This window comes from Sciurus vulgaris (genome assembly GCF_902686455.1).
Source record: "Sciurus vulgaris genome assembly, chromosome: 4".
NCBI classification, from domain to species: Eukaryota; Metazoa; Chordata; class Mammalia; order Rodentia; family Sciuridae; genus Sciurus; species Sciurus vulgaris.
Genome location: NC_136464.1, coordinates 549,620 through 571,205, shown reverse-complemented (window position 1 = coordinate 571,205; position 21,586 = coordinate 549,620). Strand labels below are relative to the sequence as shown.

The window sequence follows — 21,586 nt, the reverse complement described above, 5'->3', positions numbered from 1 at the left end:
TCCTTTCCTGCCACTCGTGGGAGGCCTCTTGGGTTCCTCACCCTGCCCTCACCTCCCAGTGGGTGTCCGTGCTGGCATCCTTCTTGGTAGCCCTGCCCTTGCAGGAAGACTGGCCCCTGCCTGGCTCTGCGGGCTCCAGGTAGGGGACAGAGGAGGGAGGGGGGAGTGCCCCAGTGGGCATGAGGGCCTCGGTCCCAACGCAGCGCACCCAGGCCTTTCCTCCAGTGTTTCAGCCCTACTTCAACCTGGCTGGCAGTGGGCCGAGTCGGGGGGCAGTAATGGGATGTGAAGGAACCCCTTTTTCAACATGGCAGCTTTGGATACAGATTCTCAAGTCCCCTGTGTGAAGGAGCCTCCATACTGTCTCTGGCCACTGGAAGGAACAGAAGTGCCCATGGGCACCCAGCCTCCCTGCAGTGCACCAGCAGGCCTGTGTGTGGACAGACAGAAAAATGGCACAGCCCCTGGCAGCAAAGGGGCCCCTCCCAGCTGTGCCTTAGAATGGAGGCAGACCCTGAAGGCTGCCTCACCCTCTCTGAGACCTTCCCCAGGCTGAGTGGTACCATTTCCTCCCTGGGTTTGGGAGTGCTGACTGCTTAGAGGACAGGTAAATTCAGACTGGAGTCAGGGGGTTTTCTCCATGGAGGAGGGAGAGGACTCTGAGGCTGGATTTTGTTGTAGGGTTTGCTGTCACGTCTGGAACTTGGCAGGACTAAAGAGGCTGTCCCTCCTCTCAGCCCAGACCAGGAGGATGACTGGATGGCACACAGCTGTCATGCCAGAGGGTCCCAGGTGATGGAGGCCACACCCCACTGTTGAAGAAGGTGGCATGGCTCTTTCGGATGACTGGGTTCAGCTAGCCATGCAGACTCTTCCTGCTGTCTAGCTGCCAGTGTGTGGGCCTTGTGCAGGCAGCTAACTCCCGCACTGCGTACAGGGCAGAGTCACCCACTCCCACCTCTTCCAAAGCCTCCCTTCCCAGACACGGATCCTCAGGGAGCCCCAGGAAAAGTCAAGCTGGAAGTCCCGCGTCTCTGCCTGGTCCTCGCCTCACTGCCAATGTGTCCCGCAGCCCAGGCACGCCCTGTCCCAGGGGGACAGCGCTGCTCCCGCCTCAGGAGCATTTCTGTGGCAGCTTTGGCGTGTTCCTCCACAGCATGTTGGAGAATTCTTCCACACACAAAGTGGCATTTTACCCAGGACCCCGGCCAGAGGGAGGCCAGTTTGGGTGTGCTCTGGCAGCCAACAAGGGTGATGCGGAGCAGGTGGGAAAGTGAGGCACAGGGGTGGGCCATGAGGCAGGCTCAGGGCTGCACATGGCCGGGAGCCTGGTCCTGCACCTTCTGATGGCCTGCCCTCCTCTCCTGCTCACCTGGTCTTGTCTGTCGGCAAACCTTAGGTTACCCTTCACACTCAGGCTGATAACTTTGGCAAACTGCATGAAGGAGGAGAATAAAGGAGGAAACCGTTTTTATTGACTGCCCCTTTTCCAGAGCAACTTCCTGCAGTGCATTCAGACCCTTCGAGGTGCCCCCATGGGTCTTCAGGACCCAGGACTGTGTTCTGCGGCAGACAGTTGAGGTGTCAATCCGCTGATCTTGAGATGAGGCATGCTATGGTTTGGGTGTCCCTGTGGTCCCTTGTGTTGGAGGCTTGGTGCGTAAAGTGCTGCTGTTGGGAGGTGGGGCCTGGTGGGAGGCTCTTGGGTCTGTGCTCTCAAAGGCAGTTCTCTGTGAGCAGGTTACAAAAGGGCAGGCCTGATCTCATCTCCCTGCTCCTGGTTTGAGGTGTGATCATTCACTCCCAAGGTCTGCTGTCCCTCCCCGGTGGGTGTAGCACAGTTCAGGGTGGCCCTCGCCAATCTCTGCTCCCTTTGGAGGGGGAAACTGTGAGTTAAATTCTCATGGATGGTGTGCTGCTAAGGACACCTCTGTGCTGTCTTAAATGTCTGTACTCACTTGCTGCAGGTGCAACAGGAAGCCAGGACAGGACAGGGCACAGCTCAGGATGGGCCTGTCGGATTTTAAAGTCCTTGCTCTTTCCTCCCTACTTGGCTGAGGGCTGGGAGGTGGGCCTGGGGCTATTGCTGGGCACAGCCCTTCTCTTGAATTCTCACTGGGCTTTTGGGGTCCCAGGCAGCAGGAGGCAGGACCACATAGCAGGAAGGACCTTTGCTGAGAGGATGGCCCTCCAGCCTCTGTCTGCCCATCACCAACCCCACTGACCCTCAGGCAGGATGCAGTGCCCTCCTCTGCTCTGCTAAACCCAGTGTAGAGTGCTCACTGGCCAGCACAGTGATGGGAGGCAGGTGGTGGGTGGTTTGGACTGGATGTCTGGGCCTTTGCCTGGTGGGTCTGGTATTGTCCACTGCTGTGCATCCCCAGGCCCAAAACTCAAGAGACGGGGGTTGGCTGGGGAATTGATTCCCTGAGAAAGGACAAGGCTTCCTTTCAGGGCAGGAAGGCAGGCCTCTCAGAGGGATGGATGGGCTAAGAGGCCAAGAGCCACGCCAGTGTCAAGGACAAGCTCTGCACCCCGCACCCCCTGTACAGCAGCCACCGACCACACCAGCCCAGCACAGCCCTTGCCCCCCGCCCCCAGAAACCTAGAGACTGTCTCATCTCTGGAGGGCGAGGGTCTGGGCTTTCCTCCCTTTCCTGGCATCCTGAGCCCCACCCTACCTGGGTCAGAAAGAGGGCTGGGTGCAGACCCGTGTTCTCCCTCAGTCATTCCTGTATCTGTGGGGCCATGTGGCCCTGCCTGCCTTGGAGCTGGAAGTTAGCTGTGACCCTGCTTGTGCTCAGTCCCCCAAAGCTCAGAAGCACCCACTGGGCAGGAGTTCCTGTCAGGCACTGGCTCTGAGCCTTGTGCCCAGGCTGGGAGGGCTGGACAGCAGCAAGTAAGCTAAGCCACCTCACTGTGTGGTTACAGAGGAGGGCCTGGGAGCCTGGAGCCACTGGGAAGCCTGAAGTTCTGCAGATATTTATGGGTCATTGTTCGGGGATTACTGAATGGTATTTGTGTATTTTGAGGATTAACAACTTTTCTTTGGAGACGCTTGGGGGGAACATGCAGAGTTGGATAGAGACAACAGCACAGAGGTGTCAGGGTCACTGCCTAGGACAACCAGACCGCCTGGGCCCTGGAGAGGGCCCTCGGGAGCTGAGCACACAGCCTGTGCAGCCCAGGTTCCCAGTGCTGCTGGTGTTGGCGACACCGGGGTCGCGAAGAGTCACGCTCACCTTCTGCAGAAGGGTGTGCCCTGCACCTGGCCAGCAAGCACAGCTGGGCGGGCCTCTGCCGCCTTTATCCCTGTCCCTAACACAGCACTGCCCCTTGCTGATAGGAGAGCTGGCTAATTTTAAAATTGGGGCGGGCTTTAAAAAGGGGTGGGCTGTAGTTAGAGCAGCTAGATTGACTCTTAATCCCACTTAAGGCTGAACACTGGATTCTGAAGATGGACCACCCAACTCTCTAGTTCTTGAATTGGTTCCCTGTGACCATGCCAGGCCCACTGTCTCGTGGCTGCCGTTTTCTATCTCACAGATACCCAGGGCGGTCTTCCTGCTCCTATCTTCTACTTAACTGGATTCCTTTGGTCTTCTTTTATTAGTTTGTTTTTGTTTGGTACCAGGGATTGAACCCAGGGACACTTAAACATTGAGCCACATCCCCAGCCCTTTTTTGTATTTTATTTTGAGACAGGGTCTTGATAAGTTGCTTTAGGGCCCAGCTAAGTGCCTCAGGCTGGCTTTGAACTTGTGATCCTCCTGACTCAGCCTCCGAACTGCTGGGATTACAGGTGTGCACCCCTTGCCTGGCTTATTGGTTTTTTAATATAGAAAATGAGCCATTGAATTTTAAACCTTTCTTTTTTAAAAATGCAACTTGTGGTACTATGGATTTACCCTAGGTACTGCCTCAGTGGTGTTACATTTGGATCTGAGATGTCCCTGAAGGCTCCTCTGTGGAAGGCTTGGTTCCTAATGCAGCAGCGTCCAGAGAGGGGACTTGGGGCAGTGACTGGATCATGAGGACTCTGGCCTCCTCAGTGGGTTCGTCCACAATGGATTCATCATGGATGGGCCATGGGAGGTGGCAGAAACTGTGGGAGGTTAGACCTAGTTGAAGGAAATGGGTCCTTGGAGGTGTGCCCTTGGGGACCATTTCTTGTGTCTGCCCCACTTCTAAACTCCACCATCCCTCCCCATCATGGTGCTTTGCCTCACCTCAGGCCCAGAGCAATGGAGCCAGCCTGCCAAGGACTGAAACCTCTGAAACCATGAGCTCAATAAATCTTTCCTCCCTAAAGTTGTTTTTCTCAGATATTTTGTCACAGCAATGAAAAGTTCACTAATGTAAGTGGCATCTAACAAATTTTGATATGTTTCAATTTTCATTCAGTTCAAAATGCTAATTTCTTTCTTGATTTCTTCTTTGACCCTGCAGTTTCTCAAAACTTGGTACTTAGTTTCCAACCATTTGGGGATCTTCCAGGGATGTTTCAGTAGATTTTCAGGTTATTTTCATTGTGGCTGGGAGACACATTTTCAGCATTTCATGATTGTTAAGACTTATTTTATGGCCCAGAACATGGCGTGTCTTGGTGCATGCCCTGCATGCTTTTGGAAAGACATGGTCCATCCATTGCTCCTCAGCCGGTCAGGGATTGTCTGTCGGGTGGAGGTGGTGGATAAGGTACCCATCTGCCAAGTCCTTGGTATTTCCTGCCTGTTTATCCCACCAGTTGTTAAGAGAGGGTTCCTGAGGTCTATGACAGGCGTTGTGGGTTCATCCGTTCCTCTTTCTGATAATTATCAGTTACTTTGTGCATCTGACAGCCGTCTTATTAGGTCCATATCTGTTTAAGATATTTTTGTTCTGTTGATCTATGGATGCCTTTATCAGCATGAATGTCCTGTTTGTTTTTTAAATGTTTTTGGTCTAAAGTCAACTTTGTCTAACAGTGCCATTATTATTATTGCAGTGCTGAGGATTGAACCCCTGGAGCTACAGCCCCAGCCCTCTTATTTTTGAGAAAGGGTCTTGCTCAGTTAGTGAGGCTGGTCTCAGACTCGCAGCCCTGCCTCAGCCTCCCGAGTAGCTGAGATCACAAGTGTGCGTCACTGCACCCAGCACTTAGTGTGATATCAGTGTGTGGACTCCAGCTTGCTTTCAGCTGGTGTCAGCATGGCATATCTTTTCCATTCCTTTACTTTCAACATACTTGCACCTTTATATTTGAAGAGTGTTTCTTGTTGTGCAGCAGAGTCTTCATGAAGTGTGAGGGCCTCTGCCTCTTAGTTGAGTGTTTAAACCATTTACATTTGGTGTGCTCAATGATGTGGGTAGGTGTATGTCTATCATCTCCCTATTTTATAAGTTACCATCTGTTTGATTTTTTTTTCTCTTTTTCTTGCTTTTGGATCGATTGGATTTTTTTTCTTATTCTAATATGTCTCTTTTATTGGCTCTTTAGCTGTAATTCTTGTTTTAATGGTTGCTATAGAGTTTATGTCTTCAATTTATTGCAGCCTACCTACAGAGATGCTACACTGCTCTGTGTGTGTGTGTGTGTGTGTGTGTGTGTGTGTGTGTGTGTGTGTGTGTGTGTGGAACTTCCGCCCCTGGACCCTGTACCATGCAAGTTATAACTTCTATTCCTGTATCCTATATGCCAGAGGCCACACATTACAGGGATACATTTTTTTTTTTTTTTTTTTTTTAGATGGGGCTCTCTTTGTTGCCCTTGCTGGCCTTAAACTCCTGGGCTCAGGTCATCCTCCTGTCTCAGCCTCCTGAGTAGCTGGGACTGCAGGTGTGTACCGCCACACCAGGTGTAGATGCTTATTATCTTATAAGGAGAGTTGAACAGTAAGGAAGCGTCTCTTTTGTTCATCCATAATGAACAAAAGTTTCTGGTACACCTGGGGTTCTTCATGCAGGTTCATCTTCCACCTGGTGACACTTTCCTTCCGAAGACTTTATCTCTCTCTCTCTCTCATGTGTGGTGCCAGTGACTGAACCCAAGACCTTGAACATGCTAGACAAGCACTCTATCCTCAGGCTACACCCCAGCCCTTTTAATATTTCCTTTTGAAGCAGTATCACTCAGTTGCCCACCCTGGCCTAGAACTTGCAAACCTCCTGCCTCAGCCTCCTGAGTTGCTGGGTTTACAGGTGTGCACCACCTCACCTGGTAGACTTTAATATTTCTAGGGTGAGTCTGCTGATAGTTACTTTTCAGTTTTGTATGTCTGAAAAAGTGTTTATTTTTCATTCAGTATTAAAAGACATTTTTTTTGGATGTAGAGTTCAATTGACAGACCTCCCACCCCCAGCACATGCTCCATGATCTTCTCACCTTCCTTGTGCAGTGGAAGTCAGCTGTCCTCCTTGTCTTTGTCTCTGTGCACATAGAGTGTCTTTTGTCTCTGACTACTTTCAAGATTTTATCTTGGTCCTTGGTGTTGAGCAGTTTGATCATGGGGTCCTGGGCTTATTTTAGTTACATGTCTTATGCTTGAGTTTTGTGGAGTTTCTTGGCTCTATAGGTTCATAGTTTTTATCGAATTTGGAAAATTATCAACCATTACTTGAAATTTTCTTTTCTGATTTCTTCCTGCTTTAGGGATTCCAGTTACTTATATCTTAGGTCTGCCAAAGGTGTTCTGTGGCTCACTGTATGCTTCATTTTTAAAAAAATTTCCTTGTGTTTTATTTCGAACAGTTTCTATGCTGTCTTCGAGTTCACTGATTTTTTTTCTTCTGTAATATCTATTTAACCATTAACATTAATCAGTGTGTTTTCAACTTTCAGATATTATAGTTTTCACCTGCAGAATTCTGTTTGGTTCTCTTTTTATATCTCCCATGTCTGTGCTTATCTTTCCCAATACACCTTTTTGTGATACTGGGTATTGAACCAGGCACACACTACCACTGAGCTACACCCCGGCTTTTTTCATTTTTTATTTTGAGACAGGATTTGCTACATTTCCAAGGCTGGCCTGAAGCTTGCGATCCTCCTGCCTCTGCCTCCTAGGGGATGGGATGATAGGCATGGCCCCAGCACCTGGTGGGTACTGATATAATAATGTTCTAACAGGTCCGTCTGCCAGAGCTGCCTTTGGCACCAGTTCTTGGGTGGTTTTGACTGGCTTTTCTTTTCATCAGGCACCTATTTTCCTGCTTTTCTATGTGCATGTACTTTCCATCAAAACTTTATACTTTTGTACTCTGCTTTGCTGGGTGCTGGGCACTTTTGCCCTCTCATCACTTGCTCTGGGACAGCTGTGCTATTGGAAGCAGTCTGATCCTTTCGAGTCTTCCTTTAGGATTTCCAGGCCGGTCTGCAGCAGTGCTTGCTGGGCTGATCAGCCCCCACCTGAGACCTGGCCCTTTGTGCATACTCTGAGTGCCCAAGGGCTGGGGCTCACCAGGCACTGTTCTCTAAGCAGGTAGGTGTGAGTGTAGCGAACTCCTCACACTGGCCTGGTCCTGCTATCTCCTCTGCAGCCCAAAGGACTGTGCCACTTGTCCTCAAAGCCATAGAGAGGCTGGCAGGGTGGGACTCACTCATTACCCCTGCCCAGTCGAAGGTTCATCCTGTTGGGTGGGGGTAGGTCTTGGCTTGAGAGGAGGAAAGGGGAAGCTGAATAGAGACACATTTGGGACAAAGGCCAGAGTTGGCCCCAGGGGCCATGGAAGTCAGAGGTGGCTCTGGGGACCACAGTGCAGGAAGTCACAGAGGAGGCCCAGTCCCTCCCCCGTGCAGAGAGACAGTGTTTCCCCAGCCTGCAGGCCAGAGGTGTTGCAAGGTGGCTCCCATGCCCATCTCCCTCCCACATCACCTAGAGCCTGTCTGGAAAGTCCATTGAAATGCCTATGGCATCTGAGTGGAGGGACGGTGGATTGCGTGGGTGGAGGGTAGAGGAGGTGATGGCCTGGAGCTTGGGGGCCAGCCAGGCATCGGAGGGGATGCAGCAGACCTGGGATGCAGAAGTCCAACCTGGCTGCTCCTGCTGTGCAGGGCACCTCCCCTGGCCTGGGAAGCTGGCTCCACCTACTCTGTGGATGAGAGGTGGTCCCAGGTCTGGTAGGGACCAAGGGACGAGGGTGAGGTGGCTTTGTCCACCCTGGCAGCCTTCCTGCCAGCCCTCTGTGTCGAGCCTCTGCACCTCACTGCCTGGGGGCTCTCAGGAGCCCACCAAGACCTAGGAAGGGTAATGTTTCCCAACCACATGCAAGCGGGAAACAGACCCTCCTCTTGGGCCTGGCCCCCACCTCTTGGGAATTTGGGACAGAGGTGCTTGGTCCTCCCACAGGCCACCATGCCTGAAGTCCTGTGGCCCCACCTCAGCTGGCCAGGGTGCATCCTGGCTCTGGGTGCCATGGCCCTGCACCCTGGGGGTTGTGCACAACGTCACTGGAGAGGTCTGTGTCCCAGCTTCGGTCCCTCAGGACCGAAGGGAAGGGTGGGCGCCCCTCCAGTGCTGGCCAGGTCCTTCATTCACTGCCCGTGGCAGCGGTGCATCCTGTGTGTGCTGGTCGCAGGCAGGACTCTCCCAGGCAGGCCGACAGAGTGTTCAAAGGCCTGGATAACAGGTGGACATGCAGGGGAAAATGGGCTGCCTGTCTCCAGGTGGGGAGGGACCTGTGGAATCTGCGCCATTGCCTGGCGCTGGAACTGGTGCCGGGGGCCGGGGCAGCACCTATGTGCAGCTTAACGAGCTGGAAAATACAATCGGTTCCCCTGGCTGTGAAATCGCTTTGAGGGCAGCGGTGTCATTTAGCTGCTGGGAGACCCCAGAATCGATCTCCTTTGTCCACAGGGCCAAGCACATCCTTGCAGGGGCAGAGGCCAGGTAGGGCCTCCTCCCAGAAGGACCCCAAGCAGCCCCCAGGTCAGAGGGGACCTAGGAACTCACACTTTAAACCGAAACAATACACAGACCTTCCGGTGCCACCGTCTCCAGAGCCCCTTTGCTCTGTGTGGCCTGCGTGTTCCACCCTGACTAGGCCGGGAGGGCGCTCACCGGCAGAGGCTCCATGGAGGATGCTGGTCACTCACCTCCAGGGCTTCTTGGGCAGCCACATTGCTGCCTGGTAGACCTTGCAGGTGTGGGGACCATGGCTTTGTTCAGATTGAAGGAGTTTCTAGACCATTTCCCAGGTCTCAGGGCAGTGAGCACTCTTCGGATTTCTAAGCCCAGCAGAAAGTGCCTCACACTCCTGTGTCCATTTCTCTCCAGTCTTATGATGATCATGAAGCTCTCAGGACCGCTGTGCCCACAGCAGTGAAGGACACGTTGGGGAAAAGCAGCCTCAGCTGTGAAACAGAGAGGGCGACCTCTTCTTGTGTGCATAGGGCATCCGTTTCTGGAATTCCTGCTGGTACTTATATCCCTGGGGTGGGTGGGTCGGCTGTGCTCAGCAGTTCCCTAATGCAGGGACTGCACAGCAGAGCCACCAAAAGTGGTGAGTGGGTGTTTTCATGTTGAGCCCAGAGGGCGCATGTGGCCGTTTTCTACTGGCCTGGATTCAGAGCAGAGATGCTGGTTCTAAGAACCTCCTTCCTGAGGTCTCCCAAGGCTAGAGAATCAGAGTGAGGAGGGGCTTCCAGACCCAGGCAGGGTTTTCAAGGACAGTGTGGTGTTGAGGGGCACCAGCCTGCAGAGCACTGGCTTGTGAGTGGACCCTGGGGCTGGGCATCCACTGACGGGCGCCGTGGGCCTTGCAGGCAGGTGCTATGAGCAGCGCACATGCCGAGGAAGAGAGCCACAGGGAGGAAAGGCCCCCCTGCTGAGTGCAGAGGTGCTCTTAGAGCTGGACCCTCCTTGCTGGCATGCTGGTTGCTTCCATGCCTGTGGAGGGCTCCCTGTTTCCTTGTACCATCTTGAGAGCAGCTTTCTTCCCTAGCCACGCAGCTGATGTCAGAACCTTGCCGAGGAGCCTGACGTGGGCTTCCTGGGAGCACTGCACGGAGCGCCTGCCCACCAGCCTGCCCAGGCCTAGGGGAGGTGCTCCGTCCCACTCTGGTCCTGGTATGGGCTGTGGTGCCCTCTTCCCCTCCCCACCTGTCCTGCAGCAGGGGTGGTCCACCAGGGCAGAGAGGTCCCTCTGCCTCTCATTCACTGCCGAGGACTTCTGGGTATGTAATCCAGTTTGATCCCATTGGGCCTCAGATCAGCCTGTCACAGCCCTGCAGGTCCAGGGGGCCACACACAGTAGCCACCACAGATGGAGCCTGGCCGCGGCCTCCTGCCGACCCGGGGCTCCTTGGCACAGGGCAACATGCAGTGCGCATGGGCATGGACTCAGGGCACCCACGAGTGCAGCCTCTTCTGCCACATCCTGGGAGAGTCCTGTGCACAGGCACATCAGCTGTGCCACCTCCTGTTGGGCTGGTCAGGACAAACTGGTGACCACACCATGGTCTTGCCTTGGGCAGTGAGGCTGTGGGAAGGGGGGCATCCCTCAGAACCCCTGCTTTTGCTTCTGAAAGGGGAAAACTGAAGGTCATAACTCAGGTGAGAGCCAATCCAGCAAGCTCCAGGAAAAGTCAGCTTGCCCTGCCGGCCTCACCACCGCCCCCAGCCCATGCAGCCAGTCAAAGGCAAGGGGCTTCGTGAAGCCAGTTCACTCTCTGCAGCGGCCACTGTGTAAGTGCCTTGAGCACTCCAGGGACACAGCAAGTGAGGGGCAGTCACTCCTGCCCTGGCTTCCCCCAGACATGATGGAAAGAGGGGAGAGGGCTGGCCACAACTGCCGTGTTCCAACCTTCTACAAGGCACCAAGCCCAGCTGCACTCAAGGGTGGGGACAAGTACCAAGCACTTTGTGAACATATTAGAAAACTACTCCAAGCCTGGTGTGGTGATGATCCCAACAACTAGGGAACTGAAACAGGAGTATTGCAAGTTCAAGTCCATTCTGGGCATCTCAGCAAGATCCTGTCTCAAAAAGTAAAAAGGAGCTGGGGATGTAGCTCAGTGGCAGAGGGCCCCCGAGTTCAGCCCCCAGCATGGCAAAACAAAATAGAACAAGACAACAAGAAAACCACCCCAAAGGCCCAGGCAAGGAAGGAGAGGAGAGGCGCAGGTGGCAGGCACCAGGTTACCATGCAAGGAAAGGGTGCTAAGGGGTTGACTCCCAGGGCATGGGCCCTGGGAACAGCAGGCGGTGCCAGCTTGCCTCCCTGGGAGTGTCCCCCAGGGGTAGAACAGCACTGGCCCACTGTGGGCCCTGCCTGAGAGCCAGCCAAGTCCAGTGGGCAGGCCAAGGTGGGGCAATGGGTAGACCCAGGAGAGGCAGGGAGCAGAAGCACAGCCACACCAGACAGGGGGCCTGGGGAAGGGGCAGGTGCCTCAGAGAGGGAGGGCCAATCAGGACCTGGCAGGGGCCCAGGGAATTCCCCTCCTGACTAAAGACAGGCCACTAGGAGGGCGGACAACCCGTGACCCAAGGCTCTTATGTGTGAAAACAATCTAAGACAGAATGTGACCAATAGCTGAGCTTCCAGCATCTGAGTCAAAGCCTGCGTGCTGGGTCTGACCTCCTGCTTCCTCCCAGGTCCGGGGTAGAGGCTTCTGGGCACAGGCATGATGGGTCAGGGAGAGCAGCACCAGCCATCACTGAGGGTTTCAGCCTGGGCTGCCATACCGTGTCCAGGACCCTGACCCACACGTGTGGCCTGGCACAGCGTTGGCTAGCCTTGAACCCGCCTGTCTCTGGCACCTGAGGTCTGCACCCACTCTTCGTTCCGGGTGGCCAGCTCCCGAGTGGGCCTTCACTGTGGTCTGTCAAGCTATCGCCCTCAGTTCTCTCCTCACCTCTGGACTTTCTATGGGACGTGTATGGAATCCTGGAGTTCAGGCAGAAGAGCCAGCAGCAACCTGCTGATAGCCCAGGATGCTGGGGAGGCCCAGGGCCCTGGGTGGGAGATAGGCTAAGGCAGAAGCTCAAGAGTGGAGGAGCTGACACCCTGTGTTCCCACCAAGGACAAGCGTGACCCCAGAGGGCTGAGCACACTTGGGAAGGACTCTTCCAACCCGCTGCCTTTCCCCAGAGCCCCTCAGGCCAGTTCCCCAATTCCTGGTCACCATGTATGGGGGGCCATGACTGAGGAGGGGGAAGCAGGCACCCAGCTGCTGGAAGACCATGGGTTCCTGAGCACCATCCCTGAGAGGGGCGTGGGACACAGATGAGCAGTACAGAAACCAGGCGAGGAGATCCACATGTGGAAAGTTTCATTTGTCAGTCAAGGTCTGACAAGGCCATCACTCCCGGCAAAGCGAGAGAGGCAAGATAAGGTCATATGAACTGTTTGTGGTAAGAGCTTGCAGTGGGCTGCTGGGACAAACAAGATATTCAGTTAGGTCTGTTAACAAGAGGCAAGGAGGGGAAGTCATACTTGAACTTTTGTTAAACTTTTGTTATTCTAATTCTGCAAGTAACCCTTCTAGGATGGGAAAATGAAACATTTTATAAAATGGCTGCACAGATGTTACACCTTGGACCTAATAATCCCCACCTCTGGGTGTGGATCTGGAGGCAGAAGCCAGGGCCTGAGAGCTCCTGAGCCACCTCCTGGCTCAGACCCAGTGTGCAGGAAGAGCACACAGCCCTGGCCTGCAGGTGAGAAGCCACAGGTTTCCCCGGCAGGCTCAGGGACACTGAATGAAAACCAGGTTCCCTGTCGGAGGGATGTGGCCACAGGGCATGTGTGTGTGTGTGTGTGTGTTGGGGAGGGTTGCTGGCCGCCACTGACTTTCCTGCACCATGGAGAAGCTTGCCACAGGAGCCAGGCTCGGCCAGAAAGGGTCTCCTTCAATGCGGAGCCACATGATGGGCACTTTTCTTCCGCCGTCTGCGTCTTAACACGTCTGATGCTTCCAAGCGACCTCTCATTCAAAAGGCCCGGCCCTCATTCTTCGTCCTGCTAGGTGCCGGGCTCGCGGCCCCTGGCAGCTGCTGGGCCTTCAGAGGCTCTATAAAGCCGACTCTGCAGGTAAGCCTCCGGGTCAAAGGCGCTTTCAGGCGTCACCCGGGAGCGGACGCTGCATGTCGCTGCTCACAGCGCCGGCACAATGACTGAGCACTCAACGGCCACCGCCCGCCCGCCCGCGTGTGCTCCCACCCGGAGCTGCGGCCCTCCTCCGGCCTCCCGGCCGCCCCTTCTCCTCCGCCCTCCTCCGCCCTCCGGGTTCTTCCCCCTCCTCCTCCTCCTCCTCCCCCTCCTCCCGGCTCTTGCTCCTCCTCCCGCCTCCGGGTCTCTCCTCCTCCTCCTCCTCCCTCCCGGCCCCTCCTCCTCGGCCCTCCTCCGCCCTCTGGGTCCCTCCTCCTCTGCCCTCCTCCGCCCTCCTCCGCCCTCTGGGTCCCTCCTCCTCTGCCCTCCTCCGCCCTCCTCCGCCCTCCTTCGCCCCCTCCCGGTACCTCCTTCTCCGCCTTCCCCTCGCCCCCATGGCTCCCAGGAGGCGGTGCCCTAGCGCCCAGCCCTGCTAGGGGCTGCCTCCCCGCTGCCGATTTTAGCACCTCTTTATCCTTTCCTTTCAGCTTTATTGAATCCTGCCCGTGACGCAGGGCAACAGCTCTGCTCTACGGGGCAGCCAGGAAGGATGGGTTGAGCGGGCATCAAGACCCCCGGGAAGCCCACCTTGCGACCTAGAGCCTGGCTGACCCCCACCGCCCCCGTCCCCCGACCTCCAATGGCTCCGGTCCTCTGGTTGTGCTAATGTTTATTAAAATAATGAGAAAAGAAGAGAAAATTAGAACTTTAGGTAACAGAACACTACCAGGCCCGCCCTCTTCCGGATAGAATCCCAGAGCTCCAGAGCTGTGCGGCCCCGGAAGTGAAGGGCGGTGAGGTGGTCGCCCAGGGAGAGGGTCCTTGGGGTTCAGCTCCTCCTGCCACAGCTCTGGGGAAACAGGGGTGCCCAGAGCACCGTGGAAGCACCTGGTGTTTGCATCTGGTGGTCTGGCTCAGTGTGCTGGACATCACTCTTTCCTTCAGCAGACAGCTGGGCTCCCCTGGAATGCAGCCCTGGCAACTTCGCTCCTTGGGGAGCCAGGAAGTGGCTCTGGGGGATAGCCGCTTGGGGATGCCCCTGCCTGCAGAGCTGTGTTTGGGTATTCCTCCTGAATTTCTTGGGTGAGTCAGTCCTCAGGGCACTGAGAAATGGGGAGTTAGTGATCAGGGCAGCAGCTAGAACCACAGGGCACCTCCTGACACCTCAGGTGTGAGGCTTGCTTCCCAAGTGAAGAAGCTGTGGAGCAATGGTTCGAGGCACACCGTGAGGTTTGTTATGAAAGTGTTTAGTTTTAGAAGTTCAGGCAAACAGGAATGTTGCGAAGGTAGCATGGAAGTTTCCAAGGTGCACATCTCATGCCTCTCGGATTTGCTTTTTTTATTGGTACCAGGAATTGTTGAACCTAGCAGCCCTTAACCATTGAGCCACATTCCCAGTTCTTTTTACTTTTCATTTTGAGACAGGGTCTCGCTAAGTTGCTGGCTTTGAACTCTTGATCCTCCTGGGCAGAGACCACACAAGTGAGTCCAGAGAGCTGGGCCTGGCCCCACCCCATCCACGTGGCACCAGGCCCAGTCCATGGATGGCAGAAGGGCTCCCAGGACATGGAAGGCTGACTCCACACCATGCCGGCATCACCTGCCTTGGCCTGGAGCCGTTCAGCCCCAAGATACAAGTGTGCCAGAGACACAGGTGTGCCAAGGCCTTTCCAGAACCCAGATTCCAGGCTCAGCACAGGAAGTCCTGGACCCAAGGCCTTGACTGTGTCTCTGCCATGTCCACAGGCACACATTCACTCAAACACGGGTGCACAGGCAGGTGCACACCTGCACACACGCACATGTGTACACACACTTGAGCATGCACATGCACACCTGGCCCCTTGGGCCCCTCTAGGCAGGCGGATGACTATGTGGCATTCCTGCCCCCCGCAGCTGGCGCCTTGTAGCCAAGGGACAGGGCAGACAGACAAAAAGAATCTCACAAAGTTCTGTCACTTCAAAGGCCAAGATTTTTTGAAGTCATGAAATAACACATTTGTACACAGTAAGGGGAGTATTTAAAATGAGCTGTTCTATGGTGCCATTGATCTTTCACAGGGCTGAGAAATCAAAGCCCTTGCGAGGCCCTACCCCTTTCCAATGGCATCAGAGACAGTGATGTGCCCCTTCCCTGCAGCCTGGAGCCCCCACCCAGTTCCTTCTTTGGGTCACCCCAGCACCCACTCCAGGGCTGTGTGGCACAGGCCTGTAGCTCCAGAACACCAGCTCCCTGGCCATCTCCCAGGATCTTGGACTAAGGGCTGTGCCACCGGCTGCAGATCAGAAGCATCCCTTAGGCCCTACTTAAGTCCCCTTGATTCCCAGAGAAGGCCCTGCACCCTGGAGTAGAGATCTGTGTGCCTGACCTCCGCTGCCCGCCTTGCCAGCCCTGCAGCACCCCAGACACACTGGGCGCATCAGGCCTGAGCAGGCCAGGCAGGGGCATGGGGCTCTCTGTGACTCCAGCCTGGGAGCTCCACCCCACAGACGCCCAGGGGAAGCCTCTCTTGATGCTGGTCCAGGGCAAAGGGAGATGAAGATGCCTTACCAGGCTGATGGTCCCCAGGGGCCCCTGATGGCCTGGCCATCAGTCATGATGTGCCGTCCCACGTAGCCTCTTGGAGGGTGGGTGCCAAGGCCTCTACAGCAGCCCCTCCCTTGTTCCCGTGGGTCTCCAGGGGACAGGAGGGGAATGAGAGAGCTGCACCTGCGTAGCGCCTCCCCAGGCACACCAGGGGCCTGGTTTCAACGGGCTCATCTTGTTCCAGTGGTAGGCTCCAGTGCCTCGAGGGATCCTCCAGGCTCCCTCCACCTGTCTGGGCTCTGCCCAGGCCCCTGTGGGTCAGTTGAGTCTCACCAGGGATGATGGGGATGGGCCAGGACCCCCTCACAACGTTCCTCCGCAAAGACAGCGAGGGCCATCCTGCACCTGTTGGAGTGTCTGGGTTTTGGGTCTATGTCCCAGAATAAGAGGGCTGGAGCAACCTTCGGAAGGCCGCAGGAACCACCCTACAGCCCTGGGCAGGGCTTCCTAGGTGAAAAGCCAGGAGCGAGGACTTGGCCTCACAGACTCCCCTCAGTGGGCAAAGTCCAGGTGATGGAGAGCTGAAGCCTTGTCCTGGAGTGAGTCAAAGAGGGTCCCAAACCCAGGGCCAGAGATCTCACAGGCAACAGCTTGCAGACTGGACACTGCAGCACCAGGGCACAGCTGGCCCTGTCCCTCCCCATCTACCTGAGCCCCAGCTGCTGGTCGCCACAGAACCTCCTCAGGGGCGGGAGCCTACTTGGGCCCAGTGGACGGTCCTGGCAGCATGTTCTGAGCAAAGTCCCTTTGGACATCTCCAGTTAGCTTCAGCCATAAGAGGAGCCCTTCAGACACCCAGGAACAGCTGCCCCCTCTGCCTGTCCCACAGTGTCTGCATCCCAGGAGAATGTGGACACTAGGGTGGGGAGGGCTCGTGTCACAGAACTCCTGGGAGAAGAGTGCATCCTGCTCTCAATTTCCCACCATCTCCCTAACGCTGCAGCATCACAGGGTCACGCCAGGGTGTCACAGGAATCGCAGCCCTGAGAGGTTCCCTCACAAGGGTCACATGTTGACTGACATCCAGGCAGTGTGGTGGGTGAGACCAGTGAGTCAGTCCTCAGGCTTGGTTCTGGGAGGGGTATGTCTGAGGCCACCCCCAGGCCACATTTCTCCCTAAAATGGCCCACATGGAGGGAGCTGCCAGGGTTCCACTGCAATAGGGTGATGACCTTGAGGCCATTTTGAGAGGTTTCAGTAAAAACTGGGCAAGGGCTGACGGCGTTGGTTTGAAGAGGACCTTTAGTGTTGCCCTGGTGGAGCCGAGACAGGCCCTGAGGTTGGAGATATGTGTAACACACCGACTTACTGTGACCTCGGAAAGGCTGCCGAGGATGACCTCAACAAGGGGTATGGTCAAAATAGATCTGAGAACCACGTCTTGGAGTGGAGTGGAATTTTCTACTTCAGATCATGCTTATACTGATACAGGCAACCTAGAGACCAAATATAAGGTCTGTAACTATGGACTTACCTTCATCCAGAAATGGAACACAAACAATACTCTTGGGACAGAAATCTCTTTGGAGAATAAGTTGGCTGAAGGATTAAAACTGACTCTTGATACCATATTTGTACCGAACACAGGAAAGAAGCGTGGGAATTGAAGCCTCCTATAAATGGGATTGTTTCAGTGTTGGCAGTAATGTTGATATAGATTTTTCTGGACCAACTATCTATGACTGGGCTGTATTGGCTTTTGAAGGTTGGCTTGCTGGCTATCAGATGAGTTTTGACACAGCTAAATCCAAACTGTCTCAGAATAATTTCACCCTGGGTTATAAGGCTGCAGACTTCCAGCTGCAGACTCCTGTGAATGATGGCACTGAATTTGGAGGTTCTATCTACCAGAAAGTTCATGAGAAGACTGAAACGTCGATAGACCTTGCATGGACAGCTGGAAGCAACAATACCCGTTTTGGCATTGCTGCTAAATATAAGCTGGATTGTAGAACTTTTCTATCTGCAAAAGTAAACAATGCCAGCTTGATTGGACTGGGTTATACTCAGACCCTTCAATCAGGAGTCAAACTGACCCTGTCAGCTTTAATCAATGCAAAGAGCTTCAGTGCAGGAGGGCACAAGGTTGAGTTGGGATTTGAACTAGAAGCTTAATGTGGTTTTGAGTAAAGCATCAGATTTGTTCTTGAAAGTGAAGAGAAATAAACCCACTATATTTTGGCCTTAAAATTCTTCTGTGAAATTTCAAAAGTGTGAACTTTTTATTCTTCCAAAGAATTGTAAATCTCCCCACACTGAAGTCTAGAGATTGCACGTCCATCCTAAAGGAGGGTCTTGAAGGCATGCCTGGAAGTTGTCATGTTTGTGCCACATTTCAGTTGAGTTCTGCAGTGTTAATTTAGATTTGTTCCTCAGTGACAGTGTGGTGTCACTTTAAAGGAAATGACCTGACCCTCCAGGTCATCACGTCCTGCGTGTACCACACCACTTTTTCATGATGTTTTAATATATTGGTGTCTGTGCTGTAGTGGAATCTTAGGTTTTGCATCAGAGTAAAATAAACCCATCATACTTGGAACACACACACACACACACACACACACACACACACACACACACACACAAACTGAGTGAGAACAAACCTTACAGGATGCAAGGGATCACAGGCAGTGCCTGGTTCTGGTGCAGAGGGGCCTGGGTCCCATCTCCAGCTGAGAGCCCTGGCAGCAGGTGCATTGGCTCACCTGGGGTGCCAGGGGTATTGGGCTGCTGAGCTAACCACTTGGCTCTTGCTGGTGGGGCTGAGATTAGGAATGACCTTCTCAAAGTCAGGTTCTGTTTGCTCCTGGAAGCACATGGAACTTTTAAGTTCACCAAGCATGCTCACTATGTCTGCATTCAAAGTGCTTTAAACTCTAACTCATGAACCTGTGGTTTTCATTTTAAAACAGGACTCCTGACTGCTGCTGGCCATCCCAGAGAACAGGTGGTATAAATACCCCTGAAGGTCCCCCTGGCAGCCTGCCAGTCTGCACTGTGACACAGCTGAGGTGCCTAGGAGGGTCAGATCCATTGATTTGTGATTCAAGTTTGAAACACCCACAGAGTTGAATCAAGTTTGTCATGTCGGCAAAATGTCTATAAAGTTTAGAGAGATTTGGGCTGGGGTTGTGGCTCAGTGGTAGAGCACCTGCTGGCATGTGTGAGGCACTGGGTTCGATTCTCAGCACCACATATAAATAAACAAATAAATAAGTAAATAAGTAAATAAATAAATAAATAATAAAGGTCCATCAACAACTCAAAAATTTAACAAATAAAATCTATCTGAACCTTTTGAAAACAGTTTAGAGAGATTTAATGTATCAAGGATAAACCAATGAAATATTAAAAAATAAGTGAAGGTATATTTTCATGCTAACAAGAAAATTACTAGATTTATAAATAAGCATTCAAGCTGAGCTTTCAAGCTTGAGAAAAACTTGTTTTCAGCTTATAATTGTAAACCACGTACTTAACCCAGCAATACCACTTCTAGAACTTAACCCTGAAGATATCTCCAACAAGAAAAAAACACATGCCAGTAACTTAGTCCTGGCAACACTGCTGTGTTGCAAACACTGGGAACAGCATAAATGCCACCCGCAGGAGGGTACTGACACTGTGGTCTGCCCAGCCATGCATGGCCACACAGCTGAAAGGGCGCCTCGCCTTCTGGTCCTCTCCCTTGCGTCCTGTCGGGCACAGGGCCCCCATCAGGTTAGAGCCCCCTCAGCAGTCTGGTTGCTCCCGACAGCCACCATGGACCACGCCATCGGGCCTGAACTCGTGCGGGGAGGTGACTCAGACGGGGGGCCCTCAACGCCTTCAGGAGGGGCTGGTCTCAGAACCCTGAGTAGAGGTGGGAGCCCTGCCCTCTGCCTGCCCTCTGCCCTGCAGGAGGCAGTGCTGGCAGGGCGTGCCCTGTCCACCCCCACCTTGCCCCTGCCTTCTATGTGGCTGTCCAGGGGTGCTTTCATGACCAAACTCAAACAGGAAATGGAAAATAAAATTACAGGACCACTGTTGAGGCCTGGGCTCCTGTACGAGGCCCAGCAGGCCAACCAAACCATAATGGGGTCACCTTGCTGAAGCTCCACAGGCCAAACCAAGGAAAAAACAAACAAACAAAAACAAACAAACAAACAAACAAAAAACAAATGAAGCCATTACTTGTCCTGTCCTGAGGCCAGGAGAGATGCCAGGGTGAGTTCCCAACAGGCCAGCTCCAGCTGGCTCCAACCCTCACAGAGGTGACCCAGCTGCTCTTTCCCCACTTTTCAAGGACACTGACTTTGAAATGGGCCACTGAGTTTTGTGTTTCTGATTTCCTCACTCTTTAAGCAGCCCCTCTGCCAGCACTCGCTGAGACTGACTGGAATGAGTGCCTTCCTGAGTCTGCCAGGCGTTCTAGAGAGTGCTCAGCCTGCCGAGGGATGCAGGAGTGCCCCAGTCTGCTGCCCAGCTGGACGGAAGTGCAGGTGGCCTGTGGATCCTGGGATTCCAGCTTGTGCCCCCTGAGAAAGGTGGCGTGTGGGGTTGAACCTGTAACCTGTGGGTGTACACCAACTGCAGGGAAGATCAGGATAGGACGAAGGACAGGACCAGAGTAGAGGCCAGACAACTGAGGTTGTCAATGTGGACAAAAGTCACTTCAATTAAAATATAAGAAAGGAGTAGAAAAAAGAAAAGTGTATCGGCTTATTTTTACAAGACAACACAGGAGAGCCAAACCAGACACAAGGGAGACATACTTCCTGATGGGTGGGGTGGGTGGCAGGGGTGTCTTATCTGAGTTGCTTCTTGGAACCATGTCAAGGTTTTAAATAATTAGTGGAATAAAAATAACAGGTGGGGAGGGGTTTAAAACAGAGTATGAGTGATAATGAACCTCACTGTATTTCAAATCAATAACGTAATCTCACTGATGTGGAGAAAAGTACTACCCCAAATGACCTTTGAGCATGACTTGGACTCTGATCGTTCAGATTAAAGACCCAACAAACTCAAAGAAAATACCAAGTTCTAGTTTGCAGGCTTTTTTGTTCATGTTTGGGTGGCGCTCCCCAGTGCATTTTAGCACTGAACAAATAAACTCATGAAGGACAATGGGGACATGGGTGTGTGTGGTGCGTTCACTCTGGTGTGCACAGAGATGGGGATGTGGGGTGTGTGGTATGCACAGAGACAGGGACATGGGGTGTGGTGTGTGCACAGAAACGGGGACATGGTGTGTGTTGTTTGTGCACAGAGACAGGGACGTGGGGTATGGTGTACGCACAGAGACGGGGACGTGGGGTGGGTGTGATATGCACAGAGACGGGGACATGGGGTGTGCGTGGTGTGTGCACAGAGCCTGGGACATGCAGTTTGTGCAGTGGGTGGGGCATGTGCTTCCTTCCAGCTCTCTGCACTTAGTTGAGGAAGTAAGTACACACTAACCCAGATCTTTTATTGCTTCCCACACAGGTTCTTGTCCATGCCATCCACTCTACACTGGGGTAGAGCGCTGTCCCAGGAACTTCCACTGCGGTGCCCCCTTGATGCTAGTGCCCCTCATGCTCCAGCCAGGTCACCTGGCCCCTCCTGTTTGCTGCTTCCTCTGCCCCTGCCCCTTCCTCAATCCCAGCTCTGTCATGGTCCCTAACTGCCATCATAGTCCCCAGGCCTGAGCTCACCTCCAACCAGGTGGGGTGTCTAGGCCCCCAAATGGAAGCAGAGAACAGGTGCCTAGGTGGGCAGGGTGGGGTAACAGCTGGGGTCCTGTAGAGGTGCATGCTGAGTTGGTGGAGGGGGTAAGAGTGCAGAATCTTCCCACTGGGTCCTTCAGACTGCCCCCTCCTGTCTGGCTCCCGGCTGGCAGGGGCCAGAGCTCATAGACCCGGAAAGGCCCCACTCCCTAGTAAGGTGGAGCATGCACTCATTTCTTCA

The 21,586-nt window shown here is 53.9% G+C and overlaps 1 protein-coding gene, 1 long non-coding RNA gene and 1 pseudogene across 4 annotated transcripts in view; 2 read left to right on the top strand and 1 right to left on the bottom strand.

Moving 5' to 3' along the window:
* Positions 1 to 21,586, bottom strand: part of ADAM8 (ADAM metallopeptidase domain 8) — a 125,303-nt gene that overhangs the window by 40,383 nt on the left and 63,334 nt on the right. The window lies entirely within an intron of this gene.
* LOC306660472 lies at positions 562 to 7,042 on the top strand. 2 transcript variants are annotated; one of them, XR_013763633.1, is made up of 4 exons: positions 562 to 607; positions 682 to 792; positions 1,157 to 2,068; positions 3,914 to 7,042. It is a non-coding gene; the product is annotated as an uncharacterized lncRNA (long non-coding RNA). The 2 variants fall into 2 exon arrangements; XR_013763634.1 differs by lacking the exon at positions 3,914 to 7,042 and having other exon boundaries at positions 1,157 to 3,334.
* On the top strand, positions 16,190 to 18,202 carry LOC306660466 (non-selective voltage-gated ion channel VDAC3-like; annotated as a pseudogene). Its single transcript has one exon. The product of its transcript is annotated as a non-selective voltage-gated ion channel VDAC3-like (transcript).